The sequence below is a fragment of the Protopterus annectens genome, chromosome 2.part1 (genome assembly GCF_019279795.1).
Source record: "Protopterus annectens isolate FY-2018-M chromosome 2.part1, PAN1.0, whole genome shotgun sequence".
In the NCBI taxonomy this organism is placed as follows: domain Eukaryota; kingdom Metazoa; phylum Chordata; order Ceratodontiformes; family Protopteridae; genus Protopterus; species Protopterus annectens.
The window spans coordinates 1,551,668,862-1,551,693,015 of NC_056729.1; the positions used below are offsets into that span (position 1 = coordinate 1,551,668,862).

General features: G+C 42.2%; 1 protein-coding gene across 2 annotated transcripts in view; it reads right to left on the reverse strand.

Annotated features, from left to right (window-relative positions):
• FKBP9 (FKBP prolyl isomerase 9) overlaps positions 1-24,154 on the reverse strand; it is a 451,574-nt gene that overhangs the window by 110,883 nt on the left and 316,537 nt on the right. The gene's annotated exons all lie outside the window — the stretch shown is intronic.

Genomic DNA, 24,154 nt, shown 5'->3' on the forward strand with positions numbered 1-24,154 from the left:
AGAGCATCCACTTTTCATGCTTTTGTGTGGTAAATCCTTGTGCAGAATTTTTGTAGTTGGCAATTCAGTGGGGAGGCAAAAACATCTATGTCTGGACATCCCCATTTTTGCGTTACCATGCTGAAGATTTGTGGATTCAATTTCCATTCGTGAGGGTTCATGATATTTCTGCTTAGATTGTCTGCCGGAGTATTTTTCTTTCCTGACAGGAATTGTGCTTGCAGATGAACTTGATAAGTTAGAGCTGTGAGAGATGTGTTCCACAAGGTCATGGCTTGCCTGCATAGGGGATAAGAATGAGTGTCCCCTTGCTTGTTTATGTACCACATTACTGTGGTGCTGTCTGTCTTTAATAATAATTGTCCTAGATGCAGAAGGTCCTTGAAAGCTGTTAGGGCATTTTGAACAGCCAACATCTCTTTTTGATTGATGTGAAGATGCATTTGGTCTGTGGTCCACTTGCCCTGAATACATTTTCCTGCCATGTGTGCTCCCCAGGCGTAATCCGAAGCATCTGTTGTTAGAGTCTGCCTGGCTGTGGGTAGAGTGAAAGGCTGACCCTTGTTGAGGTGACATGCCTGTGCCCACCATCGAAACTCCTGTTGTAGGCAGGGAATTATTGGTATTACAGCTTCTAAACTGTGAGTGTTGAGTCCAAACACTTTTTAGGTACCATTGTAATTTCCTCATATGCAGTCTGGCATATGGTATTAGTAGTATGGAGGATGCCATGAATCCCAGGACCTGCAGAATTTTTCTTGCAGGGAGATGGGACTTTTTTGCCATAAGTTGAAAATATCGAGTCAGTTGTCCTTGTTTGTCTGGCGTGAGATAAGCCATCTGGGTCGTTGTATTTAAGCTGGCACCCAGGAATATTACCTGTTGTGAGGGCACTAGTTTTGACTTCTTTTCATTTACTGTGTACCCTAGAGAAATTAGCAACCTTTTTACAAACGCCAGATGCTTTAGAAGAATGTCCTTTCTCTCTGCTTGAATGAGGCAGTCGTCCAGTTATGGATATATTTGAATTCCTTTTTGTCTGCAAAATGCAATTACTGGTGCCAGGCACCTGGTAAAGACCCTGGGTGCAGTAGATAAGCCAAAGGGCAGTGCAGAGAATTGGTAGTGCATTGTACCAGCTTTGAATCTGAGGTATCGTCTGCAATCTTGTCTGATAGGGACATGCAGGTATGCCTCTTTGAGGTCCAAAGTAACACGCCAGGCCTTCTTGCTCAGCATGGGAAGAAGCTGCTGTAGTGTCAACATTTTGAATTTCGGAACATCCAGGTAAGTATTTAGAGTTGAAAGGTCTAGTCTGGGTCTCCAGGCTTTGTCCTTTCTGGGGACCAGGAAGAGTAAAATCCTTGTCCTTGTTCCTGCTGTGGTACTTTTTGAATAGCTCTCATGTCCATGAGGGCTGGAATTTATTTTTGAGCCTCTGTCCATTGATTTTGTGGCAGGTTTGGCATTCCTTTTAGCCTTGGTAAAGTGTGAAAGTGGAACTTGTAACCTTGAGACACAATATTCAGAACCCATTTGTCTTGGGTGATTGTTTGCCAATTTTGAGAAAAAAGTGCTAGCCCCCCCCCCCCCCCAAGGGGGCTGCCAAAAGGGAAGTGCTTGGCATACGAAGGGGGAAGTCATTGGGACTGTTTCCTGTAAGGTTGAGACTTGTCTTCACCTCCTTTTGGGTTTGAGGTACCCCACTGTCGTTGTCTGTTGGAGCCTTGGGGTTGAGATCTGCCTCTTAGACGTCTGTATCTGCCTGTCTGCCGTCTGTCTGACACGGGAAAGGACCAATTCTTTGTAGGTCAATTTCTGCTAAATCGAGGTGGCTGTACCTGTAAGAAATCTTTGACTGTTTGCATAGATTTAGCTTTATCCTCCATTTTCTTTAACACCTCTTCTGCCCTAGCACCAAACAAGGTATCATGTTGTAAAGGAGCATACAATAATTTTGCCTTAACATGATCAGGTAAACTCTGTTCTTTTAACCAAGCATGTCTTCGAATCACAGATCCTGTAACTGCAGCTCTACAAGAGGCCTCTAAAGAATCAAAACCACATTGCAGAGTATGTTTTCCCACCTGTTCAACTGCATGCAATACATCCTGCAATTCTTTATAGTCAGGAGCTTCTGAGCTTGCAAGCATTTTCTGTTTTAACTGAGCCATTAAATATTGTTGGTACTTAAACATGTGAAAAGTACAGTTTTGTACCTACCATAAATGTAGATGTCCGATAGGAATGCATCTGCAGTCCTTACAAATGGGTAGTCCTGTCGTCAGGCAGCCCTTCGGTCGGCCGGATTCCAAAGTCTGGGTCTGGCTTCGGCTGGTGTCGCGCTTCACCCGACGTCATAGCTGCAGTTCTTCGGGTATAAAGGCATCAGCCAACGCCATTTTCCTCAGTGTTTCTTGCCCCAGATGCCAGGTGCCCTCTTGGATGGCTAAATTTGGATAAATGCCAATGTTTCCAAATAGTAGAGAGCAAACACATAAAATAAGCATGTATGTACATATATACAAACAAATACACCATAATAGATCCCCCCCAAGCTAGCTGAAGGATGGCAAATACCCTAGGAGTACCACAGAGGGGAAGGTGGGTGGGTAATCCTGACTGCAGATGCATTCCTATCGGACATCTACATTTATGGTAGGTACAAAACTGTACTATGTCCTTCAAGGATGCATCTGCAGTCCTTACAAATGGGTAGAATACTATAGCTAAACTAGGGGAGGAGGAAAAAAGGAAAGATTATGGTGTAGTTAGGATCCCTTGCAAAACAGCAGTGGCAAAACCTGCTCGGGATCTAGAGTATAAAGGTAAATTGTAATGCTTGGCAAATGTATGCACGGAGGTCCAAGTAGCAGCCTCTATAATGTCCTTGGTAGCCACTCCTCGTAAGAAGGCTGTGGTAGTGGCTGTAGCCCTTGTGGAGTGAGGCCTGATGTTCTCTGGAGTTTTCTTTCCATGGTAGGAGTAACAAAATCTAATGCAATTTCCTATCCATTTGGAGATTGTCTGTTTTGAAATTGGTTTTCCTTCCTTTCCTGTTGCATATGCTACCAGAAGCTGGTCAGTTTTCTATTGGACTTGGTCCTGTCCAGGTAGTAGCGTAATTGTCTATGTACATCCAAGGTATGCAACAGTCTTTCTCCCCTGTTCTGAGGGTTGGGGAAGAATGTAGGTAGGTGGATAGCCTGATTTAAAGACACTCTGGATACCACCTTAGGCATAAATGTAGGATTTGTTCTCATGGACACTATCTTGATGGAAGATCAGGAAGGGTTGCACTGCCATTAATGCCTGTAGTTCAGAGACCCTTCTTGCTGAGGTGATTGCCAGCAGGAAAGCAGTCTTCAGGATAAGTATTGTAATTCTGCTGTTGCTGCTGGTTTGAAAGGGGAAGTGTCAATTTTTCTAGCACAAAGTTCAAGTCCCATGCTGGCAATGGTGGTTTCCTGGGAGGTTTTACATTTTAATTCCTCTCAGAAACTGCCTGAGCAGAGGATGTGAGAAGACAGGAGGATCCAAGCTGTATTCTGCTGAAATGGCTGATGCATGTATCTTGATGGAAGAATAGGACAGGCCTGTATGGAAGAGCTCTGCCAAGTACTCCAGGATGTTGGCTATGTTTACCAGTGCCACATCTTCTCCCTTTGCAGTACTCCAAATGAGATATCTTTTCCATTTTGCTGCATAATTCTTTCTTGTTGAAGGTCTACGAGCCTCAAGGATTATGTCTTTAACCCTTTGGGATAAATTTGGGTTAATTGTTCTTATGTAATGTTCCAGGCAGTTAGCTGTAGAGTTTTCAGGTTTGGATGCAGGATGTTGTAGTTGTTCTGTGTTAACAGTAATGGGATCAGAGGTAGTGCCCATATTTGTTCCAGAGACATGCTCCTCAGCAATGGGTAGCAATGTTGCCTTGGCCAGTCTGGAGCTATCAGAATGATCCTTGGACGTTCCTCTTTGATCTTCAAAAGCACCTTGTGCATCAAAGGAAGTGGTGGGAATGCGTATGCTGTCAGGTTCTTCCAACTGAAAGATAGAGTCCACCTTCCAAGCAAGTGGGTGGTACGTCCTTGTGCAGAATCTCTTTAGCTGGTGATTGAGTGGGGATGCAAATAAGTCTATTTGTGGTAATCCCCATTCTCTTGTGATGGCTTTGAAGATGTCCGGATGCAGCATCCATTCGTGGGCATCCGTGGTAGTTCTGCTTAGTATGTCTGCTAGAATGTTTTCTTTTCCCGGTACAAAAATTGCTTGTAACTGAATGTTGTAGCTCAGAGCCACATCCCATAGGTCCAGTGCCAGCCGGCATAGAGGGTATGAATGTGTGCCTCCCTGTTTGTTGATGTACCACATAACTGTGGTGTTGTCTGTCCTTATCAACTGACCTTCTTGGAGAAATGGTCTGAATGACTGGATTGCCAATTTTACTGCCAGCATTTCCTTTAGATTTATGTGCAGGCGCAGCTGGTCTTGAGTCCATAAGCCTTGTATGCACTTGTCCAGCATGTGTGCCCCCAACCGAGGTCTGATGCATCTGTCGTGATGGTTTGGCTTGGTTGACTGTTGCAGAAGGGCAATCCTGTGTTTGATTGACAGGCCTGAGCCCACCATAGGAACTCTTGCTTCAGGCATGGGATTATTGGAATTTTGGTTTCTAGGCTGTGCTTGTGTTGAGACCACAAATTCTTTAGGTACCACTGTAGCTTTCTCATATGCAGCCTGGCATGAGGGACCAGAATTATGCAGGATGCCATGAAGCCTAGGGCTTGCAGTACTTTCCTTGCAGTTAGATGGTTCTGCTTTGTTAATGCCAAGAAGTAGAGAGGTAGTTGCTCTTTCTTTTCTGCAGTTAGGAATGCCATTTGTTTTGATGTGTCCAGCTCTGCACCCAGAAAGGTTATTCTTTGGGATGGAATCAGCCTTGACTTTTTTATATTGACTGTATATCCCAGGGCTTGCAGCAGGTAAATGACTCTTTGTAAGTCTTCTGTTAGCTTGCTTTTGTTGTCCGCTTGTATCAGGCAGTCGTCCAGGTAGGGGTAAATTTGGATTCCCTGAAGTCTGCAATGAGCAATTACTGATGCCAGGCATTTCGTGAACACTCTGGGCGCAGTAGATAAGCCAAAGGGCAATGCTGAGAATTGATAATGCTCTGATCCTGCAAGAAATCTGAGGTATCTTCTGCAATTTGGTCGTATGGGGACGTGCAAGTATGCCTCCTTGAGATCTAGAGTTACCAGCCAAGACTCCTTGCCCAGCATGGGAAGGAGCTGCTGTAGGGTCAACATTTTGAATTTTGGAACAATGAGGAATGTGTTTAAAGCGGACAGGTCGAGAATAGGCCTCCATTTGCTCTCTTTTCTTGGTACCAGGAAGAGTCTGGAGTAAAATCCCTTTCCTTGTTCCATAGATGGTACCTTTTCCACAGCTCTCATTCTTAATAATTGAGATATTTGCTTTAGAGCTTCTGCCTTTTGAGTAGGTGGTAGGTTTGGCATTCCTCTCTTTGCTGGTAGAGTATGGAAATGGAACCTGTAACCTTGGTCTATAGTTTGCAAAATCCCTTTTTCCCTTGTGATGCAATGCCAGTTTTTTGAAAATAATGTTAGCTTTCCGCCTAAGGGTGCTTCCAGTTGTTCCCTGGTAGGCGGTGCCACAGCCAAGTCACTGTGATTGTGTTGTTGTAGTGGTGGTGGCTGCGTCTGTGCCTCGCTGGTTGTTACCTTGCCACTGTCGTCCACTGTAGGCACCCCTGGATTGGTTTCTGCCTCTTGAACGCCTATTCCGGTCTCTCTGTGTCTTAGAGGAGTCCGGAAAGGACCAATTCTTGGAGGGCCAGTTCCTGCTAAACCTTGGAGGTTGAACCTGTAAGAAATCTTTCACTGTTTGTACAGATTTCGCCTTCTCTTCCATCTTTTTTAGTACCTGCTGTGCAGGGGAACCAAATAAATTGACTTTGTCCATGGGAGCATCTAAAAGCTTTGATTTGACATGGTCTGGTAATGCCTGCTCTTTCAACCATGCATGTCTCCTGATAACTGTGCCAGTCATGGCTGATCTAAAGGAAGCCTCCAGTGCATCATAGCCACATTTTAAAGAATGGTTACTAACCTGCTGTATGTTATGTACCATTTCCTGAACATATTTCTTATCTAAAGATTCTTCAGAGGACAGCTTTTTAGTTAACTGGTCTAGCATAAACTCTTGATATTGAATCATATGAAATTGGCAGTTCAAAGCCCTAGCTGACAAAGTAGCAGAGGTGTAAACTTTTTTACCCCATCGCTCTAAGGACCTGGATTCCCTTTCAGAGGGGAGGGGGTTTTTAGTAGATGTAATTGCTACAGCTTTAGGGCCCTGGGAGATAGTCTCTGGATCTGCAAAAGGAGCCTTGTATAAATGGTGATGAGTGTCCAGGACTCTGTAGAACCTATCGGGCTTAGCAGGGGCCAGAGGTAATGAATCAGGAGCAGTGCAAGCATCATTAAATGCATCATCTACAACAGAAAGAACTGGAGGTATAGCTAAAGGCCTATGCTGTGGCAAATGTAGAAAGGTTCTAAGCCTTTTTCTGGAGTCTGAGAAATCTTGGCCCTGCCACTGAAATTGTTCCCTCATAGCATGCAAGGTTTCCCCAAAGGAAAATTCCTCAGGTGGAGAGGCTGAAGGAATGGACTCTTCAGCATCAGAGTCTTCGTAAGGAGAATAAGGAGCCTCAGGAGGGTCTGTATGTTCTGAGTCATCAGAGGAATCATCTGTGGATACTGGCTCTGGGGGCTCTGCTCTAGGCCTCTTCTCTGGAGGTGGATGAGAGGTCCTGTCTGGATGAGGCTGGGATCCACGAATTAAAGAAATGAGATCCTCAGCCAAAAAAAGCATACGGGGACTGGTGCTGGGCCTGTTAGAGGGGGGCTTGACAGGCACCGTTTTTGAAGCTTTAGCCCTGGCAAAGGCCTTAATAGACATGGCTGCAGGAGGCCTAGCAGCTCCACGTGCAGGGGTTGAAATATCCAAGGGAATAGTGTCTGATAATTCCTGAGAAACCGCAACTGCAGGTTGGATTTCAGAAGCCGATTCCACCAGGTTAGAAGAGGCCTCGGTAGAAGGCATGTTTTCGGCTGGGGAAAGAACCGCTTGCTCAGTTTCAGCCGAAACCGAGACACTCGTGGTTGGCTTAACCGCGGTTTTGGCCAAAACCGCAGACCGCGAGTGTCTGTCCTTTTCCCTGCGTTTTTTGGTTATTTGTGAAGTCGGAGGATCCGACGGCATGATATAAGCAAAATCAGAGCCGAAAAACTGTTCTGCAAACTCCGACCGGCGTCTAAGCGTCCGTCGGTTAAAAGAAGCACAGGCTAGACAAGCTGCTACGTCGGGGTCTGGGCCTAAACAAGGTAAGCAGTAAGAGTGGAAATCTTTATGAGGTATTTGTTTCCCACAAGTTAAACAGTTATTCACTTTTTCTGACATTGGCTGAGGCAAGAAAGAGTCCCCAACGGGGTACTTAGCTTTTAGAAGTCTTGATAGTATTCGTAGTAATCTCTGGTTCTGACCGACCGGCACTTGCGAACAGCTTCTGCTTCGGGCGCCATGCGGCAAGAAAGACTGAGGAAAATGGCGTCGGCTGATGCCTTTATACCCGAAGAACTGCAGCTATGACGTCGGGTGACACCAGCGACACCAGCCAGACCAGACTTTGGAATCCGGCCGACCGAAAGGCTGCCTGACGACAGGACTACCCATTTGTAAGGACTGCATATGCATCCTTGAAGGACATCTGGCAATTTAAAGCCCTTACTGCTAAAGTTGCAGAAGTGTAAACTTTCTTCCACCATCTATCCAATGCTCTGGAATCTGTCAGAGGAGACTGGATTTTTTGCAATGGAAGCCTTAACCCCTTTGGGACCCTGGGAAATGGTGTCTGGGTCAGCAGAAGGGTTTTTATAAAGAAACTTGTGAGAGTCAGGGACTCTATAATACCTAGCTGGCTTGGCTGGTGCAGGGGGCAAAGAGTCAGGAGATAAGCTGGATTCAGAGAACACATCATCCACAATATCTAGCACAGGCGGAATAGCCAGGGACCTGTGTTGAGGCAATAAAAGGAAGTCCCTGAGCCTTTACTTGGATTCTGAATACTCCTGACTTTCCCAATGGAAATGTTCCCTCATGGTATGTAAAGTTTCCCCAACACAATAATCCTCAGGAGGAGAGGCTGAAGGGATAGATTCCTCAGCATCAGAGTCCTCATAGGGGGGTAGAGAGTATCCCTGGTCTGAAGACGACTCAGAGGAAATGGAAACCTGATCAGAGGAATCATAGTGTGTATCCTGCCTAGGCCTTTTCTCAGGAGGGGGATGGGAACCCCTGATTAGAGTAATGAGGTCTTCGGCCATTTTAAGCATCTGTTTCTTAGGCATGGTGGACTGTCCAGGAGAATGCTGTACTTGCTTCTTTGTCTTTTATGGTGTTTTTGTCTTGGCTGTTGCTTTAATAGTAAGTTGTGAAGGTCTGAAAACACCCTCAGAAGCCGATGCCTGCTCAGCGGCTCCGGACCCATCTGAGGGATTAGATTCCGTAGGCCCAATACCTTGAGTATCCAGAGGCCTAGTTGTCTCCATGTGGGAGTCGGAGGCAGCCTGTGGCTCTGAGGTAGCGGGTGTCAGGGGCTGCAAAAGCACCTCACTGAGAACCGGCGACTGGCCTAGAAGAGGCTTCGTCGTCGGTTTTGGACCTCAGATGCCTGTCTTTATCCTTGTCTTTGCGTTTTTTAAGAATTACGGTCATCGGTTGTTCCGATGGCATTGTATAACTGAACCTTCGGCCAAAGTAGTGCAAAGCAAAATCAAAACCTCGTTTTATAGTGCGTTTGTTAAATATAGCACAAAACCGACAACTAGTGATGTCGTGATCAGGGCCTAGGCATGGAATACAGTAAGAGTGCAAGTCCTTATGAGATATTTGCTTCCCACAAGAAATACAATTATTAACTTTTCCTGACATCGGTCTGAGGCAAGGAAAAAAAGTTTCCCCAACGGGGTACTTAGCTTTATTGAAGACTTTGGATCTGAAATTCGACTTCAAAAATCTCAGGAGTCGGCCGACCGGCACTTACAAACTGCTTTTGCTTCAGGCACCGCACGGCAATAAAGATTGAAGAAAATGGCGTCGGATGCATGCATCTTATATACCCCTGGCGCACTGACGTCAGGGGAGAAGCGACAGCAACCGATGCCGGACCAAGACTTTGTAACTCTGGACGACTGCGGGACCGCCTGACGGCAGGATAACCCCAAGTGTAACGACTGCAGCAGTGTAACACGATGAACATCACCCATGATAATAGTTTCTTGGGTGACATTATTAGAGATACACGAAGGACGTGTTCAATGGTGGAAATATTATTGCCTGGTGGGATGTAAATGGCTACTATACTTATGTGCTTGTTAGCACTGATTTGTAGTTTGACAAGAGGTAGGTCAGTATTAGTAAGGGTAGATATTTGTAGAATTATAGGTGTCAAAGTTAGGCTTTTTGAAAAGTACAGCTACTCTGCCTCCTGTTTTGTCATTTCTGTCTGCTCGAAGTATATTAAACCCTGGCGTCTACATTACAACATCGAAGCTTTAGTTAATTGGATAACTAAAGCTTGAACTTGTAACATCAAAACCGTAAAATGTTGAACGTCCGTTTCAACCCAGGGAAACACTTCCCTTGGCCGCATCACAAAAACAAAAAAAAAAAAAACGTTGGACCCGAAATCAAGTGGGGGGGGGGTTGCACCACACAGCCCCCCGATGTGGGGAGCTGTGGCCCCCACACCCTCCTAAGTAAATATACCAACTCTGAGATTGCTCCAAATTGAAGAAAAGAGCATAATCCACATAACGGCCAAAGGAAGCACTTCCTTGGGTTGAATCGTCCGTTCAACATCTTACGGTTTTGATATTACAAGATCGAGCTTTAGTTATTCGATTAACTAAAGCTTCAATCTTGTAATATAGACCCAAACCCTACAGGCGTAATTTTGTTGTCTGAGATATGGGGTTTAAGCCAGGTTTCTGTTAGGATGGCTATTTCTGGGGAATAATGTGATAGGACTCTAGTTCATGAACTTTATTAACCAGACTTCTAACATTTAAGTTTAGAAACAATAAGTCAGTGTTTTTGTCAGGTATATTAAGTATATGTGGTGTGTGAGAATTGGACAGAGCAAGGGTGTTGGGTCCAGGATTTGGGTGTATATCCCCCACTTGTAAACAGTTTTTTGGCAAAGTTTGTTATTGTTCTGATATGACAACATATATGTTTGTGGTACTCAAATGTGATATTTTTTTGAAGTTATTTTGGGTGGTGGTACTTTAGTATTATGTTGGCCTAGGATGGTGGTGTTGAAGATGGAGATATTTGGAAGTTTGTTAATTGCTTTAGTGTACGAGAGTTAATAGTTACCTTTTCGTTACTTTGTGGACGGGCTAGGGGGTAGTGGTTGGATGTATAGTGTGTGGCTAAGGAGAAAGATAGAAGTATTGAGATGTGTTGGGTTAGCATGAAGATGTTTAGAAAATCTTTGAGATGTGGCATTTTTAACTGAGTGGGGGAAGCACCAAGTAGTAATTGTTTGATAATGGAGGGAGTATTAGTAAAAGAGAAGAGCAGGATAATAAAGGAAAGTGGGGTAAGAAAGGAAGCAGAAAGTGCTGCAGTACAAAGTATCTAAAACGTTATAGGCTAGGAAGTAGTGTTGTAATTAGCTAGGGTTCGAGATAGGATAATGGATAATTTTTGTGAGAATTTAGATGAGTAACTGGATGTGAGAGGTGGTTGGACCATGAAGTGGGTGGGTGGGGGGTTAGAGACTGGTGTTAGGTACAGATGAAGAGGAGAGGTAATGGTATGCTGTTTTATAGATTGACATTTTTCTCAAAAGAAAATAGACTGCGGTTTGGGGGGGATCACTTACTGGACAGGGTTATGCAGTGGTTGCTTCCTGGTGATGAGCTCGTCAGTACAGTGGTTTGAGTAAGGAACTATACAGCAGAATGTACTAACACACTCACTAACACTTGTTTTAATTTAGTGCAGTTAAGGTATTTTACTGTCTGGACACTTGGAAGTTAGGCACCTACATTAGTTTTAAGTTTCCTTAGTTATAGGACAGTATCTGTGGGTGCCTGAACCATGATTGAGGTATTTATGAAGTTTCCACTTCTTATGGGGAGTGGAGACCTGATTGACCTGAGGGGCGGCTTGGTTTAATTAGTTTGAAGTCTCTTTAGTTACAGGACAGTGTCTGTGGGTGCCCAGTGCACAAGTGAGGTACTTTTGAGGTTTCCATTTCTTGTTATGGGGGGCAGGCACCTGCTTGACCCAAGGGGTGGCTTGGTTTAATTAGTTTTAAGTCTCTTTAGTTACAGAACAGTGTCCGGGGATGCCTAGTGTAAGAGTGAGGTGTTTTTGAGGTTTCAACTTCTTGTTATGGGGGGGGGGGTGGCGGCTTGGTTTAATGAAGATGATTAAATGCCAGGGGAGACAAATAGCAGCTGCTGGACTTGAAAAAAAAAATAAAAATAAGATGAACTACATAAAATGGAAAAGACTTGAAATATTATGTCAGCAAAGCTCTAGTTACATTTGTTGGGTAAAGGGATTATTTCTTTATCAGAAAAATAAATATTTATGCACTTAAAAATTCATTTACTTCACAGTAGCGTGCAGCAAAGAAAGAGAACATAACAAAAAAGCCAGTCATATTTAGACTTAATATTCTTATTTGGCTGTCTAGTTATCAGTGAGAGAAAGAATGGCATGAACAGGTTTTAGCAGACAGAAGGTTATGACTTCAGTATGAGAGCTAGCAAAAATAACACCAACGTGAGTTCTAAAGAAAAGTTCTGATGAAAGTTTATCCTTTTATGCTTGTAATGGAGAGGATGACATATTTCCTTCCATGATTTTGAATACTAATGGCTATATTCCCTAGTTTTATGCCTTTTCTTAATGCCACTATACAGAAGTTTTACAATGCAATATAATGCTTAAATGTTTATATATTTCATTCAACCTTTGTTAACTGGGTTAGTCCTGCTAGTCCAGTAGTCTTTTCAGGGGAGACCAGAGGTGATATTTGTACTACTAGGGGTTAATTCTGCCAGGGCATTGGGGAACTTTCCAAACTTGATACAGCACTTGCAGTCTGTACAACCAATGAGTGCGTGTGCATGTTCCATTCCCGGAGCAATGGTGGCTGGGAGGATGGTGCATGGCATGGCAGCCAGTGAGACAGGAGGCAGGATGAATGCAGACTCCTTGGAATTAATCAAAGAAAGTTTGGAGTCTATGTTTAAAAAAAGAGACTATGATGAAATCTTAGATGATATGGTGGCACTGTTTCAAATGAATCTGTTTGACAGTAGAGAGGAGAGGAATGGTTTCAAGATGATGTTGTTATTAAAACCCTCCAGTTGAGTGGGTTGCAGGATGATTTATTGATGGAAATAAATGAACCAGGGACAGAAAAGATTTATCAAAAGGAAGACATGAAGGATATTCACAAAAAATATTTGCAGAAGCAGTAAGAGAGAAAAATGAAAAAGACAGTGAGTAAGAAAATGGAAGTAACAGAATAAAACTAGTAGTTTTGCATATACAGATTAAGGAAGAGAAATTGATGGACAGGTATGGAATATGGGACACACTGACTGTGCCTTAAGAAATTAAGCCATAAGAGGTGAGAATATTTATTTTGATAAAAGAGACATATTGTGTCCTTTTTTTGAGACTGCTATGGGATTACACACGTTTTGGGGGAACATGGGAAGAAAAAAAAAAAAAGAAAAGAAATGGGTCCATGGAATAATTATATCATTATTAAAATTTTCTACCATGAAACACAAAAAGTGCACATGCAGTTTAGAACAGAGACAAAAAAAGAAACTGTAAAAATATTTATTAAAGTACTTTTGTAAAAACATTAAAATCATTTCAAAACAGAGAACAATGGACTGGGGGATGGGATTGTAATGTTACTTTGGAAAACAGAAAATGACAGAATTCTACATATTCCAAGCATTATTAATGTTGAAGGAAATAGACCTGTTGCATAGTTTTTGGTGACAACTGAAAACATTTTTTTTTTTTTTTTTGTGGGAAAGAGGAACATTTTATAGGTAATTGTGATAAGAGATGTATTCTATGTTGGAGTTTGGACATGATGTAAAAAAAAATGTGAAACTAAATGTTATAAATGTGAACAGTACATTTATGGATGGAGTGTATAAAAGAACAAAAAGAAAAAAAATGTGTGTAGAATAAACTAAATGAAAGTAAAAACATAAGGAGCAATTACAAGAAAACCAACAAAATGACTGTAGAAAATACAAATAATGCTATACAATTTGTAGATAATGGCAAAAAGGAAACAGGAAGGTGAAACAGAAGTAGGAACAGAGGACAGTGATGGGGAGTTATAGATTGGAGGGTAAAGAAAAAAAGTCTACTGGAAAAAGAGTAAATGATAGAAAAAGGAAATTCCAAGGATTAGGCTTAAAAGTGAAAAAGAAAAGAAATGGATAAAAATGGATCCCATTCAGAAGCTCGACTGTTCAAAAAGTTGAACTTCATATAGTCAAGACCATATGATCGACTTTGTAAAAAGTCAACAAAAATCTAAGTTTTTGCAGGGGGCAAGCCCTCCTGCACTCCTCATATACCCTAAATATTAAATATACCAACTCTGAGATCGCACTACAGTGGGGAAAAAGGTAATTTCCCCAATCCTCACTGTACCGTGATCTCCATTCAAAAGTTTCAACATTTTGGAAAGACAAGGCAATCATATGGTCTCGACCATATAAGATTCAACTTTCTAAAGAGTTGAGCTTCTGAATGGGACCCAATAAAAATATATAAAGTCATATGCATTAAGAAGGAGAGAAACAAAATCTAAGAATTTTCTCTGTTAGTGTAATTAATATAAAAAAGTTTAGTAAGAAGAATTGGAGTATTACAGTGATGTAATAAATGTGAAGTAGACATACCATTACTTACGGAGAAGAGGTAAAATTTGGAATTTGAGAGCAGCCTGTTCAGGGATAGCCCTTACTATATTGCAGTGCAATTTTGTTACTGGATTTTACTTTAGTTAGATTAGGACGACTGTCAGTGGCAGATCTAAGATGGGAAAATAAGAGTTTATAGACTTACAGTGGTATATGCATATGTAACATAAAAACAGACAGAGAGAGGCTGTTTAAAGACATATTGGATTTTATAATAATAAATGTAACAGTAAAAGAAAATTTCAATTGTGACTTGAGGAATAAAATAAAAAAATAGGCCAGATAAGAAAGGGAAATTATGAAGTGTGAACATTTGGTATTGGGGAATAGAAATACAAGTGCATATAGGAAAGGGGATGTTAGAAAAGAGATCGATTATTTCTTAATTTCTAAAGGTATAGAAAGAGTCACAAAAGCAGTAGATGCTGGATTTTCAGATCATATGGCAATACGTATAAAAACAAAAGAAAATAAAGAACATATCAAAATTAGAAAAGGAATTATAAGAATAAGCAAGAACATGTGGAATGAGGAAGAACAAGATATTATACTAGAATTATGGAAAGACCACATAACTAAGATAATTTTATAATACAATGGTGGAAGATGTTTAAAGAGAAACATAAAAATAATTACAGGTTCTCCAGTTCGATTCTCGGCTGGAGTGCCTTCTGTGTGGAGTCTGCATGTCCTCCCCGCAGTTGAGTGGCGTTTGAAAGACATGCATGAATGGGCATGCCTTCGTTGAAGGTTGGGCGTCGGGCTGGCAACTCGGCACCATAAAAAAATCTACTGCCAATCATTAGAGGACCGGAGTTCTGCTGTGGCGACCCCTAACTGGGAAAAAGCCGAAAACACAAACACCAACTTACAATGGGAACATGGAATAATACAAAAACAAAAAACATATGGAAATGCACAATAAGGTATTAGAAAGTTTAGAGAGAATTGAGAAAGTATGTTATAGAAAAGAAGAGTGATATATAAAAGAAAGCAGGGCGACTGACGTGATCTCCGGGGTGAATTTCCTATCTCCCATTCAGTCGTCAAGGTTCTTTTTGAAGAAGCCCAAAGAGGCACTCTGCTTGCCCATACACATCAAGCAGAGCGCCTCTTTGGCCCTCTTCAAAAGGAACCTTGACGATTGGATGGGAGATAGGAAATTCACACCAGGGATCACATCAGTCGCCCTGCTAGACGGGTCCAGGGAAGTAAATATTGTGGGAAGAAATAGCCAGGGAATTGTTATGGCTAGGCTTGTATAGGCCCTAGGGCCGATAGCCTAGTACCAACCTATAAACCTATGAAATCAAGAAACATTAAGGAGTTGTTGTATAAACAAATATCTTTTTTGCAAGAAAAAAGGAAGAAGTATTCACATATTTAAGTAAAACAGTAAAAGAAAAAAGTAGTATAATGCGAGAAATTAAAAATAAAAAATGAGTTGAAAAATAGCAAGGAACTATTATGAAAACTTTAGTGCAGTATGTTAAAAGGATACTAAAGAAACAGATGAAAAATGAAAATAAAGGGAAAGTTATGCAATTTACAAAATAAAGATGTTGGTAAACAAATTACTCTAATGGAATTGGACATAAGAATGAAAGCAAATCTTAGGTCTGCAGCAGGTTCAGATGGTATATGTTATTTAATGTATAACAATATAGATCAATGGCTAAAATAAATCTTAGTATATGTACTTAATGAATGGCTAAATTATGGTATTTACTATACACAAATATGTAGTGGAATTATGAGATTTATTTTCAAGAAAGGAGAAAAAAATGAAGTTAATAACTGAGACCAGTTATGTTAAATACTGATTATATATTTATGAAGATAATACAAATAAGATTAGAGAATAATACAGATAAGGAATTAAAAAATAACATTTATGGAGTTAAAGGAAAAGGATGCCAGAAACTGTTAATGACTGTTAGAGAAATAAATGATGTTAAAAAAGAATGTAATAAAGCATAATTACTCATAGGAGATATAAGTAAAACATTGGAAATTACAGATCATATGTTATGATGAACAATGAAACAATACAATTTTAGTAAACAAATTCAGAAAGTAATTAGATCAGTATATATGAATAGCAAGAAAAAATGTTTGATAAATGGTTGGTTAAGTGAAGAGACATAGATGAACAGGGGTTTAAAACAAGGATGCCCAATGAGTAGTATTTTATATGTAACAGTAATGAACTGTCTAGTAAAGAAAAAATGAAAAAAAATTAGAAAATCACAGTACATATAGAATGCAGGTATCAAACAAGCCTATCACTATCATCATATCTTATGTAGATGATATTATCCTTATAACCAAATACAGTAAAATGATGGAAGTAGTGATTTTGCGTGTAAATAGTTTACAAGGAATAGTGTGTCACTTAACAGAGAAAAAAGTAAGGGATTTGGATCAGAGGAGCTGTTAAAGAGATTTCAATTTGGAACAAAGGAAATCTCAATATTAGGAATAAAAGTTGTTGTAATAAATGTTAGGGAGCAATGGATGACAATTTTACAAGAATTAAAAGGAATTAGTGCCATGTGGAATAGTGCAGATTATTTTTTAGAAAAAAAATTGCATTTGATTAATTCCACATGGATGGGAAAAACAGCCTTTGAGGCTGGTATATATATGAAACCAAATTATTTGGAGAAACAACTAAATGAAACAATGTTTAGATTTGAGGATCTAGGTTAAACCCAGTTAAGTGAAGTATTACACGTGGATAAGGAAGATGGGGTGGGGTGGGTCTTTTGAACCCTAGAGTATATGGGGCATTCCTGAATCTATATATGGTGTTAAAATGGATAAATGAAGAAGACAACTTGGAAGTAAGGTTATTTAAGCCAAAACATGAAAGGGAATGGAATATAATAAAACTGAATAAATGGGAGAGAGATTCGTGAAATGAAAAAATATAGTATCAAGACAAAATAAAAATATGGAAGTTAAGTATAGAAAAAGGTAGAAGAAAACAGGAAATTATGGTACAAAAACATAATGATGAAAAAAATTACTGTGTAAACACATAGGAACATTTGACATAAGAAAAAATAAAAGCTATAAAACAGAAATAAATGGTGTATGAAAAGTTTGGAATGTCAAGATTGTTTATGGCGGCTATACATTAATAGACTGCCTGTGAAAGGAAGTATTCCTTATAAAAAATAAATGAAATTATATATGTCTTTTACAATGTGAATTAGCAAATGTATAACAGCCACTGGGGATGCACAAGCCAGTGCATTTCTTTGTGCCGGTCCCAAGCCCGGATAAATGGGGAGGGTTGCATCAGGAAGGGCATCCAGCGTAAAATTTTGCCAAATCATACATGCAGACAAAAGTACACATATACATACCGGATCGGTCAAGGCCCGGGCTAACAACGACCGCCACCAGTACTGTTGGCCAACAGGGTGCTGGCGGAAATTGGGCTACTGTTGGCCGAAGGAGGAGAAGAGGCGGAAGGCATGGCCAAAGGCAGGTAAAGGCTAGGACTGTGATGGTGAGGGTCGGAACTTTGAATGTTGGCAGCATGACTGGTATAGGGAGAGAGCTAGCTGATATGATGGACCGAAGGAAGGTTGGTATATTGTGTGTGCAAGAGACCAGATGGAAGGGGAGCAAGGCTAGGTGTATCGGAGGCGGGTTCAAATTGTTTTATCATGGTGTGGATGGGAGGAGAAATGGCGTAGGCATTATCCTGAAGGAATAGTATGCTAAGAGTGTTTTGAAGGTGAAAAGAGAGTGTTGGATAGAGTTATGTTTATGAAGCTGGAAATTGATGGTGTAATGATGAATGTTGTTAGTGCATATGCTCCACACTCATCCTCCTCTTCTTGATCACTTGTTCCTACAGTACTTATTACCTTGATACGGCACTCTTATAGATAGCACCCCAAAAAGGCAACCCCCCCCTCACCCACATCACAGACATCCCCTTTTTTTTTTTTATCCTTTGTCTATCCTTCTAGACCAGCCAGTTGCTGTTCATCTACAGTCAGCCTTCTTGAACCTAGGTGGTGACTGGCATATTGAGGATGTACTCACATTGCCAACAACCCACACAACCCTCTCCCTCCAACAAACAACACAAAATACATGCAGAGCAAACATATCTAGGCCAACAGGCTGAGAGGAGAAGGACTGGCATAAGGAGAAGGGGAGGAGAAGGATTACCACACACTATCACACATCTCACACCAACAACTCTCAACCATTACAATCATACACATAAACACACAACACATACTCAAAAATCTGATCAAATCTACCAAAACAGCAAAAAAGAACAAAAGCAGACACCAAACAAGACACACCCAAACAACCACAACCTCAGACACAACCACCTCACAGTCACATAGACCTCAGTCAGTCAGCCAAAACACACAATGCGACACACACACTGGTCATTGGACACTCCAGTCATCAGACACACAGGCGTCCAGCTCACCAGACTGAGCAGGTCAGAACACCACGTCTGTCTGTCAGTGCCTCGCTAGAATCATCCACATAGCGCTCAGGGTCTCAAAGCTCAGCAGCAACGACTCAGTCATTCCAGTCACGGCTACAAATGGTGTAGCTGAGACCGGCGTGCCTCAGCACGGCTGACATGAGGAGATCGTGATCTGGATCTCACAGTTATGTAGCCCAGGACCCCTGATACCTGACAGTATCCTACCCCTACCTTCACACAGAGACAATGCAGATCACCTTTGATAATGGCTAAAAATTGGGTGTCATTCAAAGGATCCACAGGTGTCATTCAAAGGCTTCCACATGATGTCTGCCTGGGATGACATGCTGGTATTGCCAGCTGCATGATGTGATTCCGGACTGTACAAAGGCTCTTGCCACCCCCCACTTGCGAGACCCAGGCAACACCCCATCTAAAACTTTTGAACCCAGAACACAAAACTAAACTAAGGCTCAAGGCAACACTCAAAGCAGTAAAACTAAAAAAAAAAAGGAAAAAGTAGGCCCTTCTCAGTATGGAGAAACTCGAAATCTCAAAGAGTACATGCACTGGGCGATGTCTCCTGGAGAGCACCCCAGCGCCATCAGGTTTTACCCAAGCACCCCCCCGCTATCAAAAAAGGGGAATACCAAGAAAGGAGGGGGGGTCATCATTCATCATACCACCTCAAAATCAGGAAAATATTGCATCAAGGGGGGAGGTATCTCCAACTATCATAACATTAACCACTACAGAAGACTGACCTCTTGCAATGAATAGCATCGAAGCCAGCATCCCCTTCACAAACACAACACTGTTACAAACTCACCCTCACAAACTCAAAGGGGATAAACCAAACACCAACATACCTCATCTGCTTCACTAACACTCCTACCCAAATCATACTACTCCAAACAACAACCCAAAACACAACTAGGAACAATTACCCAGGAACAACACCTGGCCAAACACTCAAAAAAACAGAACACTCCAAAACAAGTGGAACAAACATACCTCATCCACAATGCATGGGACCAGTCACCCCCTCACTCACCAAGATCAGATACATCTGGATCTCATCACGGAACAGTAATGACCCTCACACAATGTTCAACACCCACCCTAAAAATCACTGGGTAGGTCTTCATCCACCTTCCCTGAAGCCGATCACGAACCACAGTAAAAACCTTAAGGTAAAAGAAACCCTTACCAAGTGAAAACTCAAACCTGAGTCTCCTTTAATCTTAGGAATGCTAAAGCAGTACTCAAGCACAGGCCCATGGATAGCATGCAACAGTACAAAACCTGCAGGGCTGCACCAGTGCAGCTGCAGTCAACATAAACAACCATAAAACAAACAAAGAAACAGCCAAAGGAAGTGGACCAAAAATCAAAAAAAGCACTAACACCCAAAAGGAGAAGCTACTAACTAAGAAAAAAGCAACTACAAAAAAAAGGAGAAAAATAAGAAAAAAGACAAAAGACTCAAAAACTAAAAACATAGAAAAAAGGCCTAAAGATCAGAAGAAAAAAAGGATATGCTCAGATGATAAAAGAAAATGATGTGAAAATTACTGATCCTACAGACATTGCCAACATACTGGCTGACAGGTTCAGTGCAACGGATATGCTCCCCACCTAGTTCAAAACTGATCCTACAGACATTGCCAACATGCACAGCTGAAATGGCGGGTCACAAACTTCTCCTCTCCAAAAAGGGAGCATCACAGGACATCCATGGTGTCCCCGGCTTCATGCCCACCTCCTGAACTGCTCTCCAAAAAGCAAAAACAGCAGCATCCAGCTGGAAATGATGGTGTCCCCCTGGACTCCAGGAGGAGGCTGTGGCGCACTGCCCACCACTGGACAATTGCAGCCTCACCTGTCACCAAACCTCTCTGGATTTTGAACCCAGGGATCTGCAAAGCCATGGAGAGAGGAGCCTTCACACTCAATACTGGGTCCGCACGACCCTGGAAATTGATCCAACCAGCCTTGACTTTGTTTTGTGCAGTCATGCCTTTTCATGCCATAAGACTTTTCATAAATAAAGGGAAGAGCAATTTGCAGGAGGAATTTGAACCCAAGCCTACTTTGATCTAGGCAGATCATGCCTTTTAAATCACTCACCCAACTCAAACTCATCAAAAAATGTTACCCTTAAGCCAGTCATGCAGCTCACAACTGGGCTGGCGGAGTGCTTCCCCACAGGGCCCCCACTTTCGGGTATCATTGTCAAACTCTCATGTTAAACTCATCAGCTTAAATGTTAACCCATACATCACAAACTGGTTGGTGGCAACTTTTTTGGCAAGCAGAGTTACTGGGGTTGTCGTTGACAAAGGAGGATGACTGCTGCTGGTGTTTCACAGGGAAACACACCTGGCTTCAAAGTTGAAAACTCTCTACTTTCAGGAGTACTGGTGCCAGAGCCACGGAGGTTAGTTAAATGCCAAAATACATGAGTCAAAACTGGGCGCCAAAAAAGAAAACACAGTTGACTTAAATAAAAACCAAGAAGCATGCCACAGAAAAAGAGGACTGGTGCCAGAGCCGCGGATACAGTTTGGCTGCCAAAAAATCAGGAGCTAAAAAAATTGCAACACCATTGCTTGAAAAACTTATCATTAAATCTACTGACCCCATCAAGTTATCAGGGAGAGGCCCTTATCTTACACAAGGGGACCTGGGGACCCAGGTGTACATGTAGCTAACCAAGTTACCCATACCTTTAAAGTCACACATATCTGACCCGACACTCTCATCTGAAAGGGTCTCAGGGAGTCATCTCAAGCTCATCGACTGTCTCAACTCCCCTCATATTCTCTGATGAGGGACCACTGATTGCTCAGAGCAGTCCTAACCTATCACTCCTTACCAAAACAGGATAAAGCTGAATAAAATGCTAAATATTCTGCCTAAAAAACCAAAGCCACTCAGAAATATCGGTAAACACGATGCTGCCCAGAGGTGACAGTTAACACATGGACCAATCAGGATACAGAGCGATCTGAATATTGACCACACATGCAAGGCAAAACACCCATGCATGAGAAAGAGAAGAGAAATGGCTCTTGCCCTCGCTGAATCTGGCGTGCTGGAGGGGAGATTCATGCACACCTTAAAGGACAGCTGTACAACAAAGGACACCTGGAGGCCCATGTTAAAGTTGGGTGTGCGATGGATGAGACAGACAAATTTTGGAGTGAGTTGGATGAAGTGGTGATGAATGTAGTCAAGGGTGAGAGACTGGTGATTGGAGCAGATTTCAATGGGCATGTTGGTGAAGGGAACAGAGGGGATGAGGAAGTGATGGGTAGGTATGGTGTTAAGCAAAGGAATGCAGAAGGTCAGATGTTAGTGGATTTTGAGAAAAGGATGGACATGGCTGTGTTGAATACATATTTTAACAAGAGGGAGGAGCATAGGGTGACATATAAGAGTGAAGGAAGATGCACACAGGTGGATTATATCTCATGTAGAAGGGCCAGTCTGAAGGAGACTGCAGACTGTAAAGTGGTGGCAGGGGAAAAGTGTAGTTAGGCAGCATAGGATGGCGGTTTGTAGAATGACATTGGTGATCAAGAAGAGGAGGATGAGTGTGAGGGCAGCACCAAGGATCAAATGGTGGAAATTGAAAAATGGTAATTGTGAGGTGATGTTCAGAGAAGAGTTGAGACAGGCACTGGGTGGCAGTGAAGAGTTACCGAATAGCTGCGTAACTACAGCAGAGTTAGTAAGAGAGATGGCTAGAAAGGTGCTTGGTGTGACATCTGGAAAGAGGAAGGAGGACAAGGAGGCCTGGTGGTGGAATGAAGTAGTACAGGAGAGGATATAGAGAAAGAGGTTGGCGAAGAAGAAGTGGGATTGTCAGAGAGATGAAGAAAGTAGACAAAAGTATAAGGAGATGAGGTGCATGGCAAAGAGAGAGGAGGTGAAAGCTAAGGATAAGGCGTATGACGAGTTGTATAAAAGGGTGGACACTAAGGAGGGAGAAAAGGACCTGTACCAATTGGCTAGACAGAGGGACCGAGCTAGTAAAGATGTGCAGCAGGTAAGGGTGATAAAGGATAATGAGGGAAACATACTCACAAGTAAGGAGAGTGTGTTGAGCAGATGGAAAGAGTACTTCGAGGGGCCAATGAATGAAGAGAATGAGAGGGAGAGAAGGTTGGATGCTGTGTGGATAGTGAATCATGAAGTGCAGTGGATTAGCAAGGAGGAAGTAAGGATAGCTATGAAGAGGATGAAGAACAGAAGGCTGTTGGTCCAGATGACATACCTGTGGAAGCATGGAGGTGTTTAGGTAAAATGGCAGTGGGGTTTTTAACTAGATTGTTTAATGAAATCTTGAAAAGTGAGAGGTTGCCTGAGGAATGGAGAAAGTGTTTTGGTACAGATTTTTAAGAATAACGGTGATGCACAGAGCTGTAGTAACTAGAGGGATGCACAGAGCTGTAGTAACTAGAGGGATTAAATTAATCAGTCACAGCATGAAGTTATGGGATACTGGAAGCTAGGTTAAGAAGGGAGGTGATGATTAGTGATCAGCAGTATGGTTTCATGCCAGGAAAGAGCACTACAGATGAGATGTTTGTTTTGATAGTGTTGATGGAGAAGTACAGAGAATGTCAGAAGGAGTTGCATTGCGTCTTTGTGGATTTAGAGAAAACATATGACAGGGTGCCTAGAGAGGAGTTGTGGTATTGTATGAGGAAGTCGGGAGTGTCAGAAGTATGTAAGAGTGGTACAGGATATGTATGAGGGTGGTGTGACAGCGGTGAGGTCTGCGGTGGGAGTGACAGATGAGTTTAAGGTGGAGGTGGGATTACATCAAGGTTCAGCTCTGAGCCCTTTCTTACTGTAATGGTGATGGACAGGTTGACAGACGAGATCAGACATGAGTCCCCGTGGACTATGTTTGCAGATGACATTGTGATCTGTAGTGAGAGTAGGGAACTGGTAGAGGAGACCCTGGAGAGGTGAAGATATGCTCTAGAGAGAAGAGGAATGAAGGTCAGCAGGACTAAGAATATATGTATGTGAATGAGAGGGAGGATAGAAGAATGGTGAGGATGCAGGGAGTAGAGGTGGTGAAGGTGGATGAGTTTAAATACTTGGCATCAACAGTTCAGAGTAATGGTGAGTGTGGAAGAGAGGTGAAGAAGAGAGTACACAGGCAGGATGGAGTGGGTGGAGAGGAGTGTCAGGAGTGATTTGTGACAAACAAGTACCAGTAAGAGTGAAAGGGAAGGTCTACAAGATGGTAGTGAGACCAGCTATGTTATATGGGTTGGAGACAGTGGCATTGACAAAAAGGCAGGAGTCAGAGCTTGACGTGGCAGGTTGAAGATGTTAAGATTTGCACTGGGTGTGACGAGGATGGACAGGATTAGGAATAAGTATATTAGAGGGTCAGCCCAGGTTGGAAGGTTTGGAGACAAAGCTAGACAGGCAAGATTACGTTGGTTTGGACATGTGCTGAGGAGGGATGCAGAGTACATTGGGAAAAAGATGCTAAAGATGAAGCTGCCAGGTAACAGGAAAAGAGGAAGGCCTCAGATAAGGTTTATGAATGTGGTGAGAGAGGACATGCAGGTGGTTGGTG